Here is a 20,155-nt window from a genome sequence, read left to right on the forward strand (position 1 = left end):
TTGATTAGGTTGGTTGGTTAGTTAGGTTGGTTGGTTGGTCGGTTAGGTTGGTTGGTTAGGTTGGTTGGTTGGTTAGGTTGGTTAGGTTAGGTTGGTTAGGTTGGTTGGTTAGGTTAAGTTATTATGTTAGTTAGGTTGGTTGGTTAAGTTGGTTAGGATGGTTGGTTAGGTTGGTTAGGTTGGTTGGTTGGTTGGTTAGTTAGGTTAGGTTAGGTTGGTTGGGTTGGTTGGTTAGGTTGGTTGATTAGGTTCTTTGGTTAGGTTGGTTGGTTAGGTTGCTTGGTTAGGTTGGTTGGTTAGGTTGCTTGGTTAGGTTAGATAGCTTAGGTTGGTTGGTTAGGTTAGAGAGCTTAGGAGGTGTTGGTTAGGTTAGATAGCTAAGGTTGGTTGGATAGGTTGGTTGGTTAGGTTAGATAGCTTAGGTTGGTTAGTTAGGTTGGTTGGTTAGTTAGGTTGGTTTGTTAGGTTGGTTAGGTTGGTTACGTTGGTTGGTTAGGTTAGGTTGCTTAGGTTGGTTGGTTAGGTTGGTTGGTTAGGTTGATTACGTTGGTTAGGTTGGTTGGTTACATTGGTTAGGTTGTTTAGGTTGGTTGGTTACATTGGTTAGGTTGGTTGGTTACGTTGGTTGGTAACGCTGGTTAGGTTGGTTAGTTGGTTAGGTTAGTTGGGTTGGTTGGGTTAGGTTAGGATCCTTGGTTAGGTTCCTTGGTTAGGTTGCTTTTTAGGTTGGTTGATTAGGTTCCTTGGTTAGGTTGGTTGGTTAGGTTGCTTGGTTAGATTCCGTGGTTAGGTTAGATAGGCTACCAACAATTACAGCCCCTTTTCTATTTCTACAAACCTAGCCTAAACTAACCTAACTTAACCTGCAAACCTAGCCTATTTCCTAGTCAAAACAAACATAACCTAATCTAAGCTAACCTAACCTAACCTAACGTAACTAACTCCTGGATACCTATTTACTGTTAGGTGAATAGATGTATTCGGTGATAGGAAACGCTACCTACAATTACAGCCCTTCTTCTATTTCTACAAACCTAGCCTATTTCCTAGCCTAAACTAACCTAACCTAACCTAATCTAACTAACTCCTGGATACTTATTTACTGCTACGTGAACAGAGAAGACACGCTACCAACAATTACTGCCCTATTTCTATTTCAACAAAAATAGCCTATTTCTTAGCCTAAACTAATCTAACCTAATTAAACCTAACCTAACCTATATATATACTTCACTACTCACTAACATCATCACTACCACACTACTCACTAACATCATCACTACCACACTACTCACTAACATCATCACTACCTCCCTACTCACAATCATCATCACTACTTCACCATCATCATCACTACCTCTCTACTCACCATCATCATCATTACCTGACTACTCACCATCATCATCACTACCTCACCATCATCATCACTACCTCTCTACTCACCATCATCATCATTACCTCACTACTCACCATCACTACCACACTACTCACCATCATCACTACCTCACTACTCACCATCATCATCACTACTTCTCTACTCACCACCATCATCATTTCCTCACTACTCACTAACATCATCACTTCTTCACTACTCACCATCATCATCATCATCACTGCTCACCATCATCACTACCCACCATCATCACTACCACACTACTCATAAACATCATCATTACCACACTACTCACCATCATCACTACCACACTACTCACTATCATCATCATTACCACACTACTCGGTGAGTAGTGTGGTAGTGATAGTGAGTAGAGATGATGATGGTGAGTAGTGAGGTAGTGATGATGATGAGTAGTGTTGTAGTGATGATGATAGTGAATAGTGTGGTAGTGATGATGATAGTGAGTAGTGAGGTAGTGATGATGATGGTGAGTAGTGAGGTAGTGATGATGATAGTGAATAGTGTGGCAGTGATGATGATGGTGGGTAGTGTGGTAGTGATGATGGTGGTGAGTAGTGAGGTAGTGATGATGATGGTGAGTAGTGTGATAGTGATGATGATGGTGAGTAGTGTGGTAGTGATGATGATAGTGAATAGTGTGGTAGTGATGCTGATGGTGAGTAGTGTGGTACTGATGATGATAGTGAGTAGTGATGATGATGGTGAGAAGTGATAGAAGTGATGATAGTAAGTAGTGTGGTAGTGATGATGATGGTGAGTAGTGAGGTAGTGATGATGATAGTGAATAGTGTTGTAGTGATGATGATGGTTAGTAGTGTGGTAGTGATGATGATAGTGAGGTAGTGATGATGATGGTGAGAAGTGATGATAGTGAGTAGTGTGGTAGTGATGATGGTTACTAGTGAGGTAGTGATGATGATAGTAAAGTGTGGTAGTGATGATGATGGTGAGTAGTGTGGTAGTGATGACGATAGTGAGTAGTGAGGTAGTGATGATGATGGTGAATAGTGTGGTAGTGATGGTGATTGTGAGTAGTGAGGTAGTGATGATAATGAATAGTGTGGTAGTGATGCTGATGGTGAGTAGTGTGGTAGTGATGATGATAGTGATGTAGTGATGATGATGGTGAGTAGTGAGGTAGTGATGATGATGGTGAGTAGTGTGGTAGTGATGATAGTGAATAGTGTGGTAGTGATGGTGAGTAGTGAGGTAGTGAAGATGATAGTGAATAGTGTGGTGGTGATGATGATGGTGAGTAGTGTGGTAGTGATGATGATGGTGAGTAGTGTGGTAGTGATGATGATGGTGAGTAGTGTGGTAGTGATGACGATAGTGAGTAGTGAGGTAGTGATGATGATGGTGAATAGTGTGGTAGTGATGATGATTGTGAGTAGTGAGGTAGTGATGATGATAATGAATAGTGTGGTAGTGATGCTGATGGTGAGTAGTGTGGTAGTGATGATGATAGTGATGTAGTGATGATGATGGTGAGTAGTGAGGTAGTGATGATGATGGTGAGTAGTGTGGTAGTGATGATAGTGAATAGTGTGGTAGTGATGGTGAGTAGTGAGGTAGTGAAGATGATAGTGAATAGTGTGGTGGTGATGATGATGGTGAGTAGTGTGGTAGTGATGATGATGGTGAGTAGTGTGGTAGTGATGATGATGGTGAGAAGTGATGATAGTTAGTAGTGTGGTAGTGATGATGATGGTGAGAAGTGATGATAGTTAGTAGTGTGGTAGTGATGATGATGGTGAGTAGTGAGGTAGTGATGATGATAGTGAATAGTGTGGTAGTGATGATGGTGAGCAGTTTGGTAATGATGATAGTGAGTAGTGTGGTAGTGATGATGATGGTGAGTAGTGAGGTAGTGATGGTGTTGCTAAGTAGTGTGGTAGTGATGTTGATTGTGAGTAGTGATGATAGTGAGTAGTGTGGTAGTGATGATGATGGTGAGTAGTGTGGTAGTGATGACGATAGTGAGTAGTGAGGTAGTGATGATGATGGTGAATAGTGTGGTAGTGATGGTGAGTAGTGTGGTAGTGATGATAGTGAGTAGTGAGGTAGTGATGATGATGGTGAGAAGTGATAGTGAGTAGTGTGGTAGTGATGGTGAGTAGTGAGGTAGTGATCATGATAATGAATAGTGTGGTAGTGATCATGATGGTGAGTAGTGTGGTAGTGATGATGATAGTGAGTAGTGAGGTAGTGATGATGATGGTGAGTAGTGAGGTAGTGATGATGATGGTGAGTAGTGTGGTAGTGATGATAGTGAATAGTGTGGTAGTGATGATGAGGGTGAGTAGTGTGGTAGTGATGATGATAGTGAGTAGTGAGGTACTGATGATGATGGTGAGTAGTGATGGTGAGAAGTGATGATAGTTAGTAGTGTGGTAGTGATGATGATGGTGAGTAGTGAGGTAGTGATGGTGTTGCTAAGTAGTGTGGTAGTAATGTTGATGGCGAGTATTGTGGTAGTGATGATGATAGTGAGTAGTGATGTAGTGATGATATTGGTGATTAGTGATGTAGTGATGATAATGGTGAGTAGTGATGTAGTGATGATAATGGTGAGTAGTGAGGTAATGATGATGGTGAGTAGTGTGGTAGTGATGATGATGGTGAGAAGTGATGATAGTGAGTAGTGTGGTAGTGATGATGATGGTGAGTAGTGAGGTAGTGATGATGATAGTGAATAGTGTGGTAGTGATGATGATGGTGAGTAGTTTGGTAGTGATGATGATAGTGAGTAGTGTGGTAGTGATGATGATTGTGCGTAGTGAGGTAGTGATGGTGTTGCTAAGTAGTGTGGTAGTGATGTTGATGGTGAGTAGTGATGATAGTGAGCAGTGTGTTATTGATGATGTTGGTGAGTAGTGTGGTAGTGATGATGATAGTGAGTAGTGAGGTAGTGATGATGATGGTGAGTAGTGTGGTAGTGATGATGATGGTGAGTAGTGTGGTAGTGATGATAGTGAGTAGTGATGATGATGGTGAGAAGTGATGATAGTAAGTAGTGTAGTAGTGAGGTAGTGATGATGATAGTGAATAGTGTGGTAGTGATGATGATGGTGAGTAGTGTGGTAGTGATGATGATAGTGAGTAGTGAGGTAGTGATGATGATGGTGAGTAGTGAGGTAGTGATGATGATGGTGAGTAGTGTGGTAGTGTTGATAGTGAATAGTGTGGTAGTGATGATGATTGTGAGTAGTGTGGTAGTGATGATGATAGTGAGTAGTGAGGTAGTGATGGTGAGTAGTGATGGTGATAAGTGATAGAAGTGATGATAGTGAGTAGTGTGGTAGTGATGATGATGGTGAGTAGTGAGGTAATGATGGTGTTGCTAAGTAGTGTGGTAGTGATGTTGATGGTGAGTATTGTGGTAGTGATGATGATGGTGAGTAGTGATGTAGTGATGATAATGGTGATTAGTGATGTAGTGATGATAATGGTGAGTAGTGATGAAGTGATGATAATGGTGAGTAGTGAGGTAATGATGATGGTGAGTAGTGTGGTAGTGATGATGGTGAGTAGTGTGGTAGTGATGATGGTGAGTAGTGAGGTAGTGATGATGATGGTGAGGTAGTGATGATGATGGTGAGGTAGTGATGATGATGGTGAGTTAGTTATGATGATGGTGGGTAGTGATGATGGTGAGTAGTGTGGTAGTGATGATGATAGTGAGTAGTGTGGTAGTGATGATGGTGAGTAGTGTGGTAGTGATGATGTTTATGAGTAGTGTGGTAGTGATGATGGTGGGTAGTGATGATGGTGAGTAGTGATGATGATGGTGAGTAGTGAGGAAGTGATGATGTTAGTGAGTAGTGAGGAAATGATGATGGTGGTGAGTAGAGAAGTAGTGATGATGATGGTGAGTAGTGAGGTATTGATGATGGTGAGTAGTGTGGTAGTGATGGTGAGTTGTGAGGTAATGATGATGGTGAGTAGAGAAATAGTGATGATGATGGTGAGGTAGTGATGATGATAGTGAGTAGTGAGGTAATGATGATGATGGTGAGTAGAGAGGTAGTGATGATGATGGTGAGTAGGGAGGTAGTGATGATGTTAGTGAGTAGTGTGGTAGTGATGATGTTAGTGAGTAGTGAAGTATATATATAGGTAAGGTTAGATTAGGTTTAATTAGGTTAGATTAGTTTTGGCCAAGAAATAGGCTACTTTTGTTGAAATAGAAATAGGGCAGTAATTGTTGGTAGCGTGTCTTCTCTGTTCACGTAGCAGTAAATAGGTATCCAGGAGATAGTTAGATTAGGTTAGGTTAGGTTAGTTTAGGCTAGGAAATAGGCTAGGTTTGTAGAAATAGAAGAAGGGCTGTAATTGTAGGTAGCGTTTCCTATCACCGAATACATGTACTCACCTAACAGTAAATAGGTATCCAGGAGTTAGTTACGTTAGGTTAGGTTAGGTTAGCTTAGATTAGGTTATGTTTGTTTTGACTAGGAAATAGGCTAGGTTTGCAGGTTAAGTTAGGTTAGTTTAGGCTAGGTTTGTAGAAATAGAAATAGAAAAGGGGCTGTAATTGTTGGTAGCCTTTTCTATCACCGAATGCCTCTGTTCACCTAGCAGAAAATATGTATCCAGAAGTTAGTAAGCTAGCTACTTGGGGCGTGGTGAGTGAATGAGGGTTAGTTAGTAACTAAAAGAACCTTAGTTAGAACCACTAATTGTGGAGGTGTGGGTGTTTTGATATATAAGCCTAACATGTGTATGTATAAAGTGCCTGTCTGCCTGTCCCCCGACTCAATGATGTTACAAGTATTGACTAAATGAAGCCTAAGAGGGCATATGCAAGGCCTAAGATAAGTCATTTGTCAGCAGCAACTTGTGCGAGATCAATGGCAGCGGTGGCATCCCAACATTTCTATTTTGGAGCAACAGTAGTAGTAATAGTCCATTTGTTGTTGGTTAATTTGACTAAATAGTGGCAATAAGTACTATCATTAATGGAGAATTGGCTGCTATGTGTGAGTATCCTCCGCCTGCCTGCCTGCCTGCCCGCCGCAGTTACCATTATCTTGCTCACTCACTCACTCACATGTGATTACTTACTACTTGTATACAATAGCAACGGCCATACTACCTACCTATCACCTTGAAAACACTGTGTCTCGTCCCATACATCTGTCAGGTTAAACACCGTTGACTTTGGTCAGTACTTGGATGGGTGACCTGCCTGGGAACACCAACTGCTGCTGCTGTTAGTATACATATTTGGGCAGTCTCTGTGGGTCTGTGTGTGTGTGTGTGTGTGTGTTTGTGTGTGTGTGTGTGTGTATACAAGAATGTCGCACATGGAAATGTGTACATGAGTAGTTATTTTGGTGACAGATCGCCCCACCTGTGTATGGAAATCAGATAAGAAAATCAGAAGCGGGGAGCCACATAGTGCCACTCCATATTAGGTCACCCAAGGTGTGAATGGTAGCAGTTGAAAAACAGTGAAGATAGGTATCTATTATGCGCCACTATGATCATGTTCATTTATATAGTAAAGTATGACAGTATATTTAAGTAAAAATGAATTTATTTGTATAATAAACACTCACAGGTGAGTGCCAGTTATGCCCCCACATTCCTCTATGGGGCAGGTGTAAAACAGGTTCCTCTCGGTATGAGTGGTCGCCCGTACCCTTCCTCGCACCTAATGGCCTTGACTTTGCCGTAACAGAGTTCCACACCCAGTGGGGGTCGAGTGGGACTTATATAGGAGTATTAAATTATAAATCTCCCTCAGGGGTTAAAAAAAAATCAAAGAATTTATGTGGGGCAGCAACAGTCGTAAAAACAGTGAAGATAGGTATCTATTATGTGCCGCTATGTTCATGTTCATTTATACAGAAAAGTTTGACAGTATATTTAAGTAAAAAAAAATGAATTTATTTGTATAATAAACACTCAGGTGAGCGGCAGTTACGCCCCCACTTCCCTCTATGGGACAGGTGTAAAAACAGGATCCTCTCAGTAGGGGTGGTCCCCCCCTTCCTCACCACCCTTCCTCGTACTTGATGACCTTGAGTGTACCGTAAGAGGGGCCCACCTCCCTTAGTTGTTTTTAAGTTGGTTATATTTTAAGCTTTTATACTTAAAGAAGGAGAAAAAGAAATAATCCTGATGATTTATAGATTATATTATCAAAGTACATAGGGTTAAACATACTCGTATTGTAGGTCATCTCCCCCCACATAATATTTACTAACAAGGGCCCTCCTCTGTGCCCAGAGGTCCGTTGTGGGGTCTTCCTCCCCCTCCTCCTCCTGAGACGAAGATGATGACTCATCATCTCCCAGAGAGTGAATGGGTTGTAGTGGGCCTCCCTCAGGTGATTGACTGCTGACGTCATAGGGTTCACTCTCGCTGGTGGGGCGTTGTCCTTCCTCTCCTTGTGGTTCAATGACGTCACCACCTTCACTCTCGATGGACATTCCTTGGGCTGAGGTGTTGGGGTGGGGATCCGATGGTATGTCTGGGTGACCATACGCTAGGCTAGTGTATTTATTTAGGTAAAAGCGCTTATCATCAAAAGCACTTAAACCCCTCTTAGTATTGAATGTGGTTGCCATCTGCCCCCCTATATTCCTTATTTGTGAGTAATTAAAAGTATTTACTACACCATTACTGTGAAGGGTCTCTTTAAAGTGGTTATGTGTTAAAGATCTTTGCACAGCTCGGGGAATACCCTTAGCGGTGATGGAATTTTTATTGTCAAGCAAAAGCACACTATACATTTTGGGCTTGAGTGCCACAACTTCAAGGATGTGTTTATCTGATACCTCTGACTTTAACAGCCCTAAAACACCCTTTTTAGAAGGATCATACAAGGGGTGAGTTTCAGGAAAATTACTCGTATCCATCCACAAACTAAGGGGTTCTTTCCCCATCTCATTAAAGACATCTTCAGCTAGTAAGCTGAAAATGAAACTGTCTGTATCACTATACAGCAGTTGTACCCTATCTGAATAGTGGTTCTTAAGTACCCTGTACCAAAAATGGTACAAACTGTATTTTGCTAGCTCAAGAATATGGAACCCAATGTAATTAGGATGAGTAATTTTAATGAATGGTCTGGAACTGACAGACAATAATTTATTGTTACCTAAATGCACCATACGTTTAAAGCAAGGATTCTTCACCTCTCATAAAAAGACCCTAGCTGAAGTCACTAGTTTGGTGTCAATGGCATAACGGGCTGGGTTCAGTAGTGTTTTACCAAAAACACTGTTCGTCAGTAATTTGAAGAGTGTTTTCCTATCGTTACTGGTGGAGGCATTTCTATTGTTAACGTTGGTGTTAACAAATTCTGCCATAAAATCTGACTGACGGAACTCGTAAATTGCATGTATTGTTTCCACTTCAAGTCCTATCTCAATAAATAGTTGTAAAAGGTGAAGAGATATGAAATAATGTTTCTTGGGGAGATGATCTCCAACCAGTTTAATATTTTTTTTAGGGAGATTTGTAATGTTATTTGTTTCCAGAAGTCCCCTACTAAATGGTGAGATATCCTCCATACTTATTCCCCTATGGTGTAAACAAAGGGGTAGATCGTCTGTTACTCTAGCTATTTCAGGTCTTATGTGTTTGGTGTCAATTAAGAGCCAGTACCCTTTGTTAGAAGAGAATGGCTGTTCTGTCATTATCTTCCCTCCGCTAATGAAGGAGTTTATCTCATCAGATGATAGTCTCCTTAGTCCCCCATAGGTCAATTTCTTAGTCATACAACTCCCATAGAGGGAGTTGAAATCTAGATACAGTAAGAATGAAGACCTATCCTCCTGGGGGTTAAAAGATGGGTTGATATAGCAGTTGTTAGCTCTGACATAACTCCTAACTGCAGTTGTAAAACCCCCTCGTATGTTTTGTGATAAGAGATTGTGCAACGTCACATCTGCACTTAACTCCAACGATATTCTGCTACTTTTCAGGAAGCAGTCGTAGGAGTACCCTGGGAGGCTACAATAGTGTGTCAATTCTAAAGAATATATATCATTTAGAATTGCCCTGTGGTGTGTAAAAATGTCAGCCAGTAATCCAACATCACACCTCAAATAAATGAGGAGGTAGTCTTTTAATGTCCTACACCCTGTAGCCTCCCATACTAATTTAGAATGTCTATATTCTTCCAAAGTTATACCTGATTTGTTTAGGGAGCTGTAGAACATTTCAATAGGAGGGAGTGTTGTGTCATTAAAGCAGCTGATTTTTGTGGTATATTCACAAGGGAAAAACTGCTTACCCTTTAAGAGTAGGTGGTGACTCTTTTTGGGCAAACCTTCTATCATTGAGTGAGTGAATGTTAAGGGGCTGGCTGAATCAATGTGGGTCTTTGCTAGGGATGAAAGACTACCTGTAATAAAAGCCAGTGAATCAAGAAATTTAAGCTTCCCTATTTCTACCTTAAGATATTTCGTCCCCTGTCTTATGAGGATATTGCTCTTAATATTTGAACCCATGGCAAACTCCCTCAAAATTAAGCCCATGTCATAAGACATATTATGAGCAATTAGGACTAAACTCTCTAGAGCATTCTTGTGGCGGAGGTTGCAGTAATTACATAGAGCTCCAATATAATTGAGTTTTTCCCTAAAGTGATCATGATGTTGAACCTTGAAATTGGTGAGGGTAAATACCTCCTCACAAAACTGGCAAAGAGTCTGTCTCCTAAAATGAATCATATCCTCAAGAGACATGTCTATTTCATAATGGGGGAGAGTGGATCTGATAATTTCCCATTTGGTAGCAACTCGCTGCAGGAAATGAGTAACACTGTCCCCCAAAAATAAGTAAATTTATCAATGACAGTGTGGTTCCTATCAACAATTATATAGCTGTATGCTATAGGTCTATGTATGGCTGTAACAGAACCTAGACAATCCTCAGTGCTTAGGACACACTCAAAATCAAAATAGCCCACATGGGAAGTGGGGTAACCTTTCCCCGTATTTTTAAAATGGAGTGTGTCCCCAGAGTGAGGGTAAATAATTTTCTGAGTGATGTCGCAGGAAGATGAGTGATTTGTTAGCTCAGACGAATTTTGTTATTCTGAGAGACAGTTTCTACAGAAGACTGTCTTTTGTCTGTGGCTGCGAGTAAAGTTCCGTAGGAACTTATCGAACTCTTTTAATTAGGGCCACATGAGATTCCCCCAATAACAATAAAGGAACTATGACCGAGTACTGTCTGCTACCACGACGACAAAGAGAGACGTGATAGACGCCGTCTGTATGTTTGTGTATTGAATACAAAAAAATGGATAGTTTATTTCTATTCTCCAATTTAGAGATATCCTCCCAAGACAGAGGGAAGGATAAATTGTCGTATTTGACCATTTTCCTAATCCTAGAGTGAGACTCTACAAGTCTCCCTATACGTCTCCACTTCCACCCTTGTTGTGATGCCAGAAAAGCAGCAATGCACTGAATAATGCATGTTTTATTGTTACCAGCAGGGTTTGGGTTGAAGACCTCATACCGCCCCCTTAGAAAGGGGGGATAAGGGACATAATCCCCCAAAACTGACCTTACACTTGCATTACAGATGACGATTTTGAGGAAATCGACATTATATAATATGAAACCACTCCCCTCTGTTTCTGAAAGGAGATCTTCCAGTCGTGTAATCATATAACCCACCCAGCTATCAATAAGATTACCCACATCCTCAAGAGTTACCAGTCTAGCAGGTGTCGTTATGAAGTGTTCCCTAAAGTCATCATCTTCTGTGAGTCGTTGTTTTAAAAGTGTTACCTTTACTTCGAGAAGGATTTTTAATGATGAAGTAAAATTGCCATGTCCCCCAAGAGAATTCATGTAATTCTCTATTTCAGATATGTAATAGTCCCTAAAGTTGCTTAGGAGTCCTTTAGGGTCTGTGGCGAAGGCTGAGGGGATAGAATATTCCATCCTAGTAAAGAGATCCCCCAGGACCCCCACCCTATTAATTAAATGGGGAGTGTCTATAACATCCTCCTCATCTGGGGAATTTTCTTCACTAATTAGGTCATTAACTCGATTGTTGACAAGAGGTCTAAGACCACTAGGGCCCGGCTGAGAGATGTCACCCCTATCACCACCACCACCATCGTCATCATCATCATCATCATCATCATCACTCATCACTTCCTCTCCCCCCTCCCCTCCATTTGCAATGGACTGTCTAACCCCACCTCCACCCAAGGGGTTATTGTCACGCTGTGCTTTGTCATGTTCCTCTCCTACCTGCCTCTGAATCACCCCCGGAAAATAATAATAATAATAACGATAATAATAATAATAATAATAATAATAATAATAATAATAATAATAATAATAATAATAATAATAATAAAAGGCAACACCCACTCGCTAAACCCCATGACATAAGTTCTCAAAAAAAAAAAAAAAGCTTCTTAAGAGAAATAAAGGTGGAGGGTTTATTCACTCACCACGGGGATATGTTTGTAGATGTTCAGAGGTCAAGTCCTCACACAGAGAGGCCCCACAATTATCACAAGCGAATGTGTGGTGAGGTCTCAAGGTGGTATTCCCACACAAGAAGCACATGAAGCCATCCTCTCTGGAAGGAAGGGTGGGCTGGCGACGTTTACCTAATGAAGGAAATAGTATATAATTTATATACACTCACGGAGAAGGGGAAAACCCATCTTAATATTTCTCATTTGAATTAAATATCCATAAATAAATAAATAAATAAATAAATAAATAAATAAATAAATAAATAAATATATAAAATACGGTCATACCTCCAGCATAGGTTCTCCTGTGTTCACCACTAGACTGTACACATGCAGTTTCTCCGCAGAAGAAACATGTGTAACACCTATGAACGAAGAGATGTGATGAGCGCCATCCACAAATTCTACAAATATCACCAACTCGAGACATCACGATCACGCTTACCTAGAATAAATAAATAAATAAATATATATATCCTCCCCAGCACTCAAATCAGTCCACTTCTCATTCCTGCTCCTACTTATCTATATATATATATATATATATATATATATATATATATATATATATATATATATATATATATATATATATATATATATATATATATATATATATATATATATATATATATATATATAAATATAAATATTATATATATATATATATATATATATATATATATATATATATATATATATATATATATATATATATGCGAACAAGCCTGAATGGTCCCCAGGACAATATGCAACTGAAAACTCACACCCCAGAAGTGACTCGAACCCATACTCCCAGATGCCACGCAACTGGTATGTACAAGACGCCTTAATCCACTTGACCATCACGACCGGACAAAATGAGGTGATAGCCGAGGCTATTTGAACCACCCCATCGCCGGCACTCGGATAGTAATCTTGGGCATAGCATTTTACCAAATCACCTCATTCTTTGGGGCACACGTGAGGAACACAAATGCGAACAAGCCTGAATGGTCCCCAGGACAATATGCAACTGAAAACTCACACCCCAGAAGTGACTCGAACCCATACTCCCAGATGCCACGCAACTGGTATGTACAAGACGCCTTAATCCACTTGACCATCACGACCGGACAAAATGAGGTGATAGCCGAGGCTATCACCTCACTATGGGAGATACTATACACTCACTATACACTTACTATGGGAGTATGGGTTCGAGTCACTTCTGGGGTGTGAGTTTTCAGTTGCATATTGTCCTGGGGACCATTCAGGCTTGTTCGCATTTGTGTTCCTCACGTGTGCCCCAAAGAATGAGGTGATTTGGTAAAATGCTATGCCCAAGATTACTATCCGAGTGCCAGCGGTGGGGTGGTTCAAATAGCCTCGGCTATCACCTCATTTTGTCCGGTCGTGATGGTCAAGTGGATTAAGGCGTCTTGTACATACCAGTTGTGTGGCATCTGAGAGTATGGGTTCGAGTCACTTCTGGGGTGTGAGTTTTCAGTTGCATATTGTCCTGGGGACCATTCAGGCTTGTTCGCATTTGTGTTCCTCACGTGTGCCCCAAAGAATGAGGTGATTTGGTAAAATGCTATGCCCAAGATTACTATCCGAGTGCCGGCGGTGGGGTGGTTCAAATAGCCTCGGCTATCACCTCATTTTGTCCGGTCGTGATGGTCAAGTGGATTAAGGCGTCTTGTACATACCAGTTGCGTGGCATCTGAGAGTATGGGTTCGAGTCACTTCTGGGGTGTGAGTTTTCAGTTGCATATTGTCCTGGGGACCATTCAGGCTTGTTCGCATTTGTGTTCCTCACGTGTGCCCCAAAGAATGAGGTGATTTGGTAAAATGCTATGCCCAAGATTACTATCCGAGTGCCGGCGGTGGGGTGGTTCAAATAGCCTCGGCTATCACCTCATTTTGTCCGGTCGTGATGGTCAAGTGGATTAAGGCGTCTTGTACATACCAGTTGCGTGGCATCTGGGAGTATGGGTTCGAGTCACTTCTGGGGTGTGAGTTTTCAGTTGCATATTGTCCTGGGGACCATTCAGGCTTGTTCGCATTTGTGTTCCTCACGTGTGCCCCAAAGAATGAGGTGATTTGGTAAAATGCTATGCCCAAGATTACTATCCGAGTGCCGGCGGTGGGGTGGTTCAAATAGCCTCGGCTATCACCTCATTTTGTCCGGTCGTGATGGTCAAGTGGATTAAGGCGTCTTGTACAAACCAGTTGCGTGGCATCTGGGAGTATGGGTTCGAGTCACTTCTGGGGTGTGAGTTTTCAGTTATATATATATATATATATATATATATATATATATATATATATATATATATATATATATATATATATATATATATATATATATATATATATATATATATATATATATATATATATATATATATATATATATATAACCCCTATATGAAATAGAAACTAATTTACTTACATCTCGGTCTAGACGGGAAGGAGAGTGGACGGTTTCGTCACTATTTCAATAATACTTTATTGACTCAGAACAGTGGGGGGCACCATTGCCACATACAACACCTCTCAGTCCTTTTTGTAAGAGAAGGGTTAGGCCTGCTGTAGAAAACTTTTTTTTCCTCTCGTCTGGAGATCATCACTAGGGGACTTCTACTTCAAAAAAACATCAGGAGGACTGGCTATGTCCTGAGGGAGTGACATTCCTTGGTGGGTGAATACACACACACACACTCACATACACACACACACTCTCACACTCAAACACTCACACTCACACTCACACACACACACACACACTCACTCACACTCACACTCACACACACACAGATAGATTTATTCCAACAATAAAGGAAAAAAGCAGGAGGGAATATAATAACCCATGGTTTAATAGACAGTGTCAGGAAGCAAAGGTGAGAAGCAGGAGGGAGTGGAGGAAGTACAGAAGACAAAGGACAGAGGACAACAGGATTAGATGTAACAGAGCTAGGAATGATTACATTAACATAAGACGAGTGTCGGAAAGAAATTATGAGAACGATATTGCAGTCAAAGCGAAAAAGCAACCAAAATTACTACATAGCCATATAAGAAGGAAGATGTCGGTAAATGACCAAGTGACAAGACTGAGGAAAACAGAAGGGGCATATACAGAAAGCGACAAGGAAATCTGCGAGGTACTGAATGCAAAATTCCATGGAGTGTTCACTACCGAGCCTGAGCAGCTCCCATTGTTAGAAGAGATTACCCAAGATGAAAGACTATCAGATATAGAGGTGACAGCAGAGGATGTAATGAAACAGTTGACAACACTGGATGCAAATAAAGCTGTTGGAACAGACAAAGTATCACCGTGGATACTTAAAGAGGCAGCGCAGGCTCTCAGCGTGCCTCTGGCAATGATCTTCAATGAGTCACTTATGTCGGGAGAATTGCCCAGTTGCTGGAAGGAGGCAAATGTCGTACCGATTTTCAAAAAGGGGGATAGGGAGGAGGCACTTAACTACAGACCCGTATCACTGACAAGCATCCCCTGCAAAATACTTGAAAGAATAATTAGGCTAAGACTTGTTGAGCACCTGGAGAGCATTGGGTTTGTAAACAAGCACCAACATGGGTTCTGGACAGGGAAATCATGCCTAACAAACCTTTTAGAATTCTATGATAAAGTAACAAGGATAAGGCAGGACAGAGAAGGCTGGGCAGACTGCATATTTCTTGACTGCCAAAAGGCCTTTGATACGGTACCGCACATGAGACTGCTATACAAACTTGAGAGGCAGGCAGGAGTAAGCGGAAAGGCCCTAGTATGGGTGAAGAACTACCTAACAGGAAGGAGCCAGAGGGTAATGGTAAGGGGCGAAAAGTCGGACTGGCGAACAGTAACAAGTGGAGTACCTCAAGGATCGGTGCTGGGACCAATCCTCTTTCTAATTTACGTAAATGATATGTTTACAGGAGTGGAATCATACATGTCGATGTTTGCAGATGACGCAAAATTAATGAGAAGAGTTGTGACAGACGAGGATTGTAGGATCCTCCAAGAGGACTTAAACAGGCTGCAGAGATGGTCAGAGAAATGGCTACTGGAGTTTAACACCAGTAAATGTAAAGTTATGGAAATGGGATCAGGTGACAGGAGACCAAAGGGACAGTACACAATGAAGGGGAACAGCCTACCTGTAACGATTCGAGAAAGAGACATGGGAGTGGATGTGACACCTAATCTAACTCCTGAGGCACATATAAATAGGATAACGACAGCAGCGTACTCTACACTGGCGAAAATTAGAACTTCATTCAGAAACCTAAATGAGGAAGCTTTTAGGGCACTTTACACTGCCTACGTGAGACCCGTCTTAGAGTATGCCGCGCCATCATGGAGCCCCCACCTGAAGAAACACATAAAGAAACTGGAGAAGGTTCAGAGGTTTGCGACGAGGCTTGTCCCAGAGCTACGAGGGATGGGATATGAAGAGCGGCTGAAGGAACTGAACCTTACGACACTAGAGAAAAGAAGGGAGAGAGGAGATATGATAGGGACATATAAAATACTCAGGGGGATTGACAAAGTGGAAATAGATCAAATGTTCACACGTAATAATAACAGAACGAGGGGACATGGGTGGAAACTGGAAACTCAGATGAGTCACAGAGATGTTAGGAAGTTTTCTTTTAGCGTGAGAGTAGTAGAAAAATGGAATGCACTTGGGGAACAGGTTGTGGAAGCAAATACTATTCATACTTTTAAAACTAGGTATGATAGGGAAATGGGACAGGAGTCATTGCTGTAAACAACCGATAGCTAGAAAGGCGGGATCCAAGAGTCAATGCTCGATCCTGCAAGCAAATATAGGTGAGTATATAGGTGAGCACACACACACACACACACTCTCACACACTCTTTCTCACTCCCATATATATATATATATATATATATATATATATATATATATATATATATATATATATATATATATATATGATTCCTTCTGAAGATGTATTTAATATACGAAAGTACTTAAGGAAATTCCTGTTTCATTTTCCTCCGTGGTCTGACATTGTCACATATATATATATATATATATATATATATATATATATATATATATATATATATATATATATATATATATATAATATGAATATATAAGCGACCGCCCATAGGTAATTGAACCATTTATGGGGAAAATATGGAGGAGTGTACGTCTGCACCACCCACCACCACCGCCGCCACCACCCATCACCGCCGCCACCGCCACCACCCACCACAGCCGCCGCCGACACCACCGCCACCACCCATCACAGCCGCCACCACCACCCACCACCACCACCCACCACCGCCGCCACCCACCACCGCCGCCACCACCAGCCGCCACAAGCCGCCACCAGCCGCAACCGCCCGCCACCAGCCGCCATCACCACCACCACCACCACCAGCCGCCATGACCGCCACCAGCCGCCACCAGCTGCCACCACCACCAGCCGCCACCACCACCACCACCAGCCGCCACCATCACCAGCCGCCATCACCGCCACCAGCTGCCACCACCACCAGCCGCCATCACCGCCACCAGCTGCCACCACCACCAGCCGCCACCACCAGCCGCCACCACCGCCACCACCACCTGCCACCAGCCGCCACCACCGCCCGCTATCAGCCGTCACCGCCCGTTGCCACAGTCGCCACCGCCAGCCGCCATCGCCAGCCGCCACCACCCCCCCCCACCGCCGATCGTCACCACCCATCACAGCCGCCGCCGCCCGCCACCGCCCGCCACCGCCCGCCACCACCCACCACCCGCCGCCACCACCCACCACCACCCGCCGCCACCACCCACCACCACCAGCCGATGCCGCCACCCACCGCCACCCACCACCGCCGCCACCACCCACCACCACCAGCCAACACCACCACCCACCGCCACCCACCACCGCCGCCACCACCCACCACCACCAGCCGCCACCACCCACCACTGCCGCCACCACCCACCACCACCAGCCGCCACCACCCACCACCGCCGCCACCACCCACCACCACCAGCCGCCGCCGCCACCACCACCCACCACCACCGCCGCCGCCACCACCCACCACCACCAGCCGCCGCCGCCACCACCACCCACCACCACCGCCGCCACCACCACCCACCACCACCGCCGCCACCTCCCACCACCGCCAGCCGCCACCACCACCCACCACCACCGCCGCCACCACCACCCACCACCGCCAGCCGCCACCACTCATCACAGACGCCGCCACCCGCCACCGCCCGCCACCACCGCCAGTGTCCGCCACCGCCGCCACTGTCCGCCACCGCCGCCACTGTCCGCCACCGCCGCCACTGTCCGCCACTGTCCACCACCGCCACCACTGTCTGCCACCGCCAGCACTGTCCGCCCGCCGCCACCACTGTCCGCCCGCCGCCACCACTGTCCGCCCGCCGCCACCACTGTCCGCCCGCCGCCTCCACTGTCCGCCCGCCGCCTCCACTGTCCGCCCGCCGCCACCACTGTCCGCCCGCCGCCGCCACTGTTCGCCCGCCGCCGCCACTGTCCGCCCGCCGCCGCCACTGTCCGCCCGCCGCCGCCACTGTCCGCCCGCCGCCGCCACTGTCCGTCCGCCGCCACTGTCCACCACCGCCGCCACGGTCCGCCCGCCGCCACTATCCGCCACTGTCCGCCCGCCGCCACTGTCCGCCCGCCGCCACTGTCCGCCCGCCGCCACTATCCGCCACCGCCGCCACTGTCCTCCCGCCGCCACTGTCCGCCCGCCGCCGCCCTGTCCGCCCGCCGCCACTGTCCGCCCGCCGCCACTATCCGCCACCGCCGCCACTGTCCGCCCGCCGCCACTATCCGCCCGACGCCACTGTCCGCCCGCCGCCACTATCCGCCACTGTCCGCCCGCCGCCACTATCCGCCACCGCCGCCACTGTCCGCCCGCCGCCACTGTCCGCCCGCTGCCACTATCCGCCACCGCCACCACTGTCTGCCACCGCCACCACTGTCTGCCACCGCCACCACTGTCCGCCCGCCGCCACCACTGTCCGCCCGCCGCCACCACTGTCCGCCCGCCGCCACCACTGTCCGCCCGCCGCCTCCACTGTCCGCCCGCCGCCTCCACTGTCCGCCCGCCGCCACCACTGTCCGCCCGCCGCCGCCACTGTCCGCCCGCCGCCGCCACTGTTCGCCCGCCGCCGCCACTGTCCGCCCGCCGCCGCCACTGTCCGCCCGCCGCCGCCACTGTCCGCCCGCCGCCGCCACTGTCCGTCCGCCGCCACTGTCCACCACCGCCGCCACGGTCCGCCCGCCGCCACTATCCGCCACTGTCCGCCCGCCGCCACTGTCCGCCCGCCGCCACCGCCGCCACTGTCCTCCCGCCGCCACTGTCCGCCCGCCGCCGCCCTGTCCGCCCGCCGCCACTGTCCGCCCGCCGCCACTATCCGCCACCGCCGCCACTGTCCGCCCGCCGCCACTGTCCGCCCGCCGCCACTATCCGCCCGACGCCACTGTCCGCCCGCCGCCACTATCCGCCACTGTCCGCCCGCCGCCACTATCCGCCACCGCCGCCACTGTCCGCCCGCCGCCACTGTCCGCCCGCTGCCACTATCCGCCACCGCCACCACTGTCTGCCACCGCCACCACTGTCCGCCCGCCGCCACTGTCCGCCCGCTGCCACTATCCGCCACCGCCACCACTGTCTGCCACCGCCACCACTGTCTGCCACCGCCACTATCCGCCCGACGCCACTGTCCGCCCGCCGCCACTATCCGCCACCGCCGCCACTGTCCGCCCGCCGCCACTGTCCGCCCGCTGCCACTATCCGCCACCGCCACCACTGTCTGCCACCGCCACCACTGTCTGCCACCGCCACCACTGTCTGCCACCGCCACCACTGTCCGCCCGCCGCCACCACTGTCCGCCCGCCGCCACCACTGTCCGCCCGCCGCCACCACTGTCCGCCCGCCGCCACCACTGTCCGCCCGCCGCCGCCACTGTTCGCCCGCCGCCGCCACTGTCCGCCCGCTGCCGCCACTGTCCACCACCGCCGCCAAAGCCGCCACGGTCCGCCCGCCGCCACTATCCGCCACAGCCGCCACTATCCGCCACCGCCGCCACTGTCCGCCCGCCGCCACTATCCGCCACCGCCGCCACTGTACGCCCGCCGCCACTATCCGCCACCGCCGCCACTGTCCGCCCGCCGCCACTGTCCGCCCGCCGCCGCCACTGTCCGCCCGCCGCCACTGTCCGCCCGCCGCCACTATCCGCCACCGCCGCCACTGTCCGCCACAGCCGCCACT

The sequence above is a fragment of the Procambarus clarkii genome, chromosome 31 (assembly GCF_040958095.1).
Source record: "Procambarus clarkii isolate CNS0578487 chromosome 31, FALCON_Pclarkii_2.0, whole genome shotgun sequence".
NCBI lineage: Eukaryota > Metazoa > Arthropoda > Malacostraca > Decapoda > Cambaridae > Procambarus > Procambarus clarkii.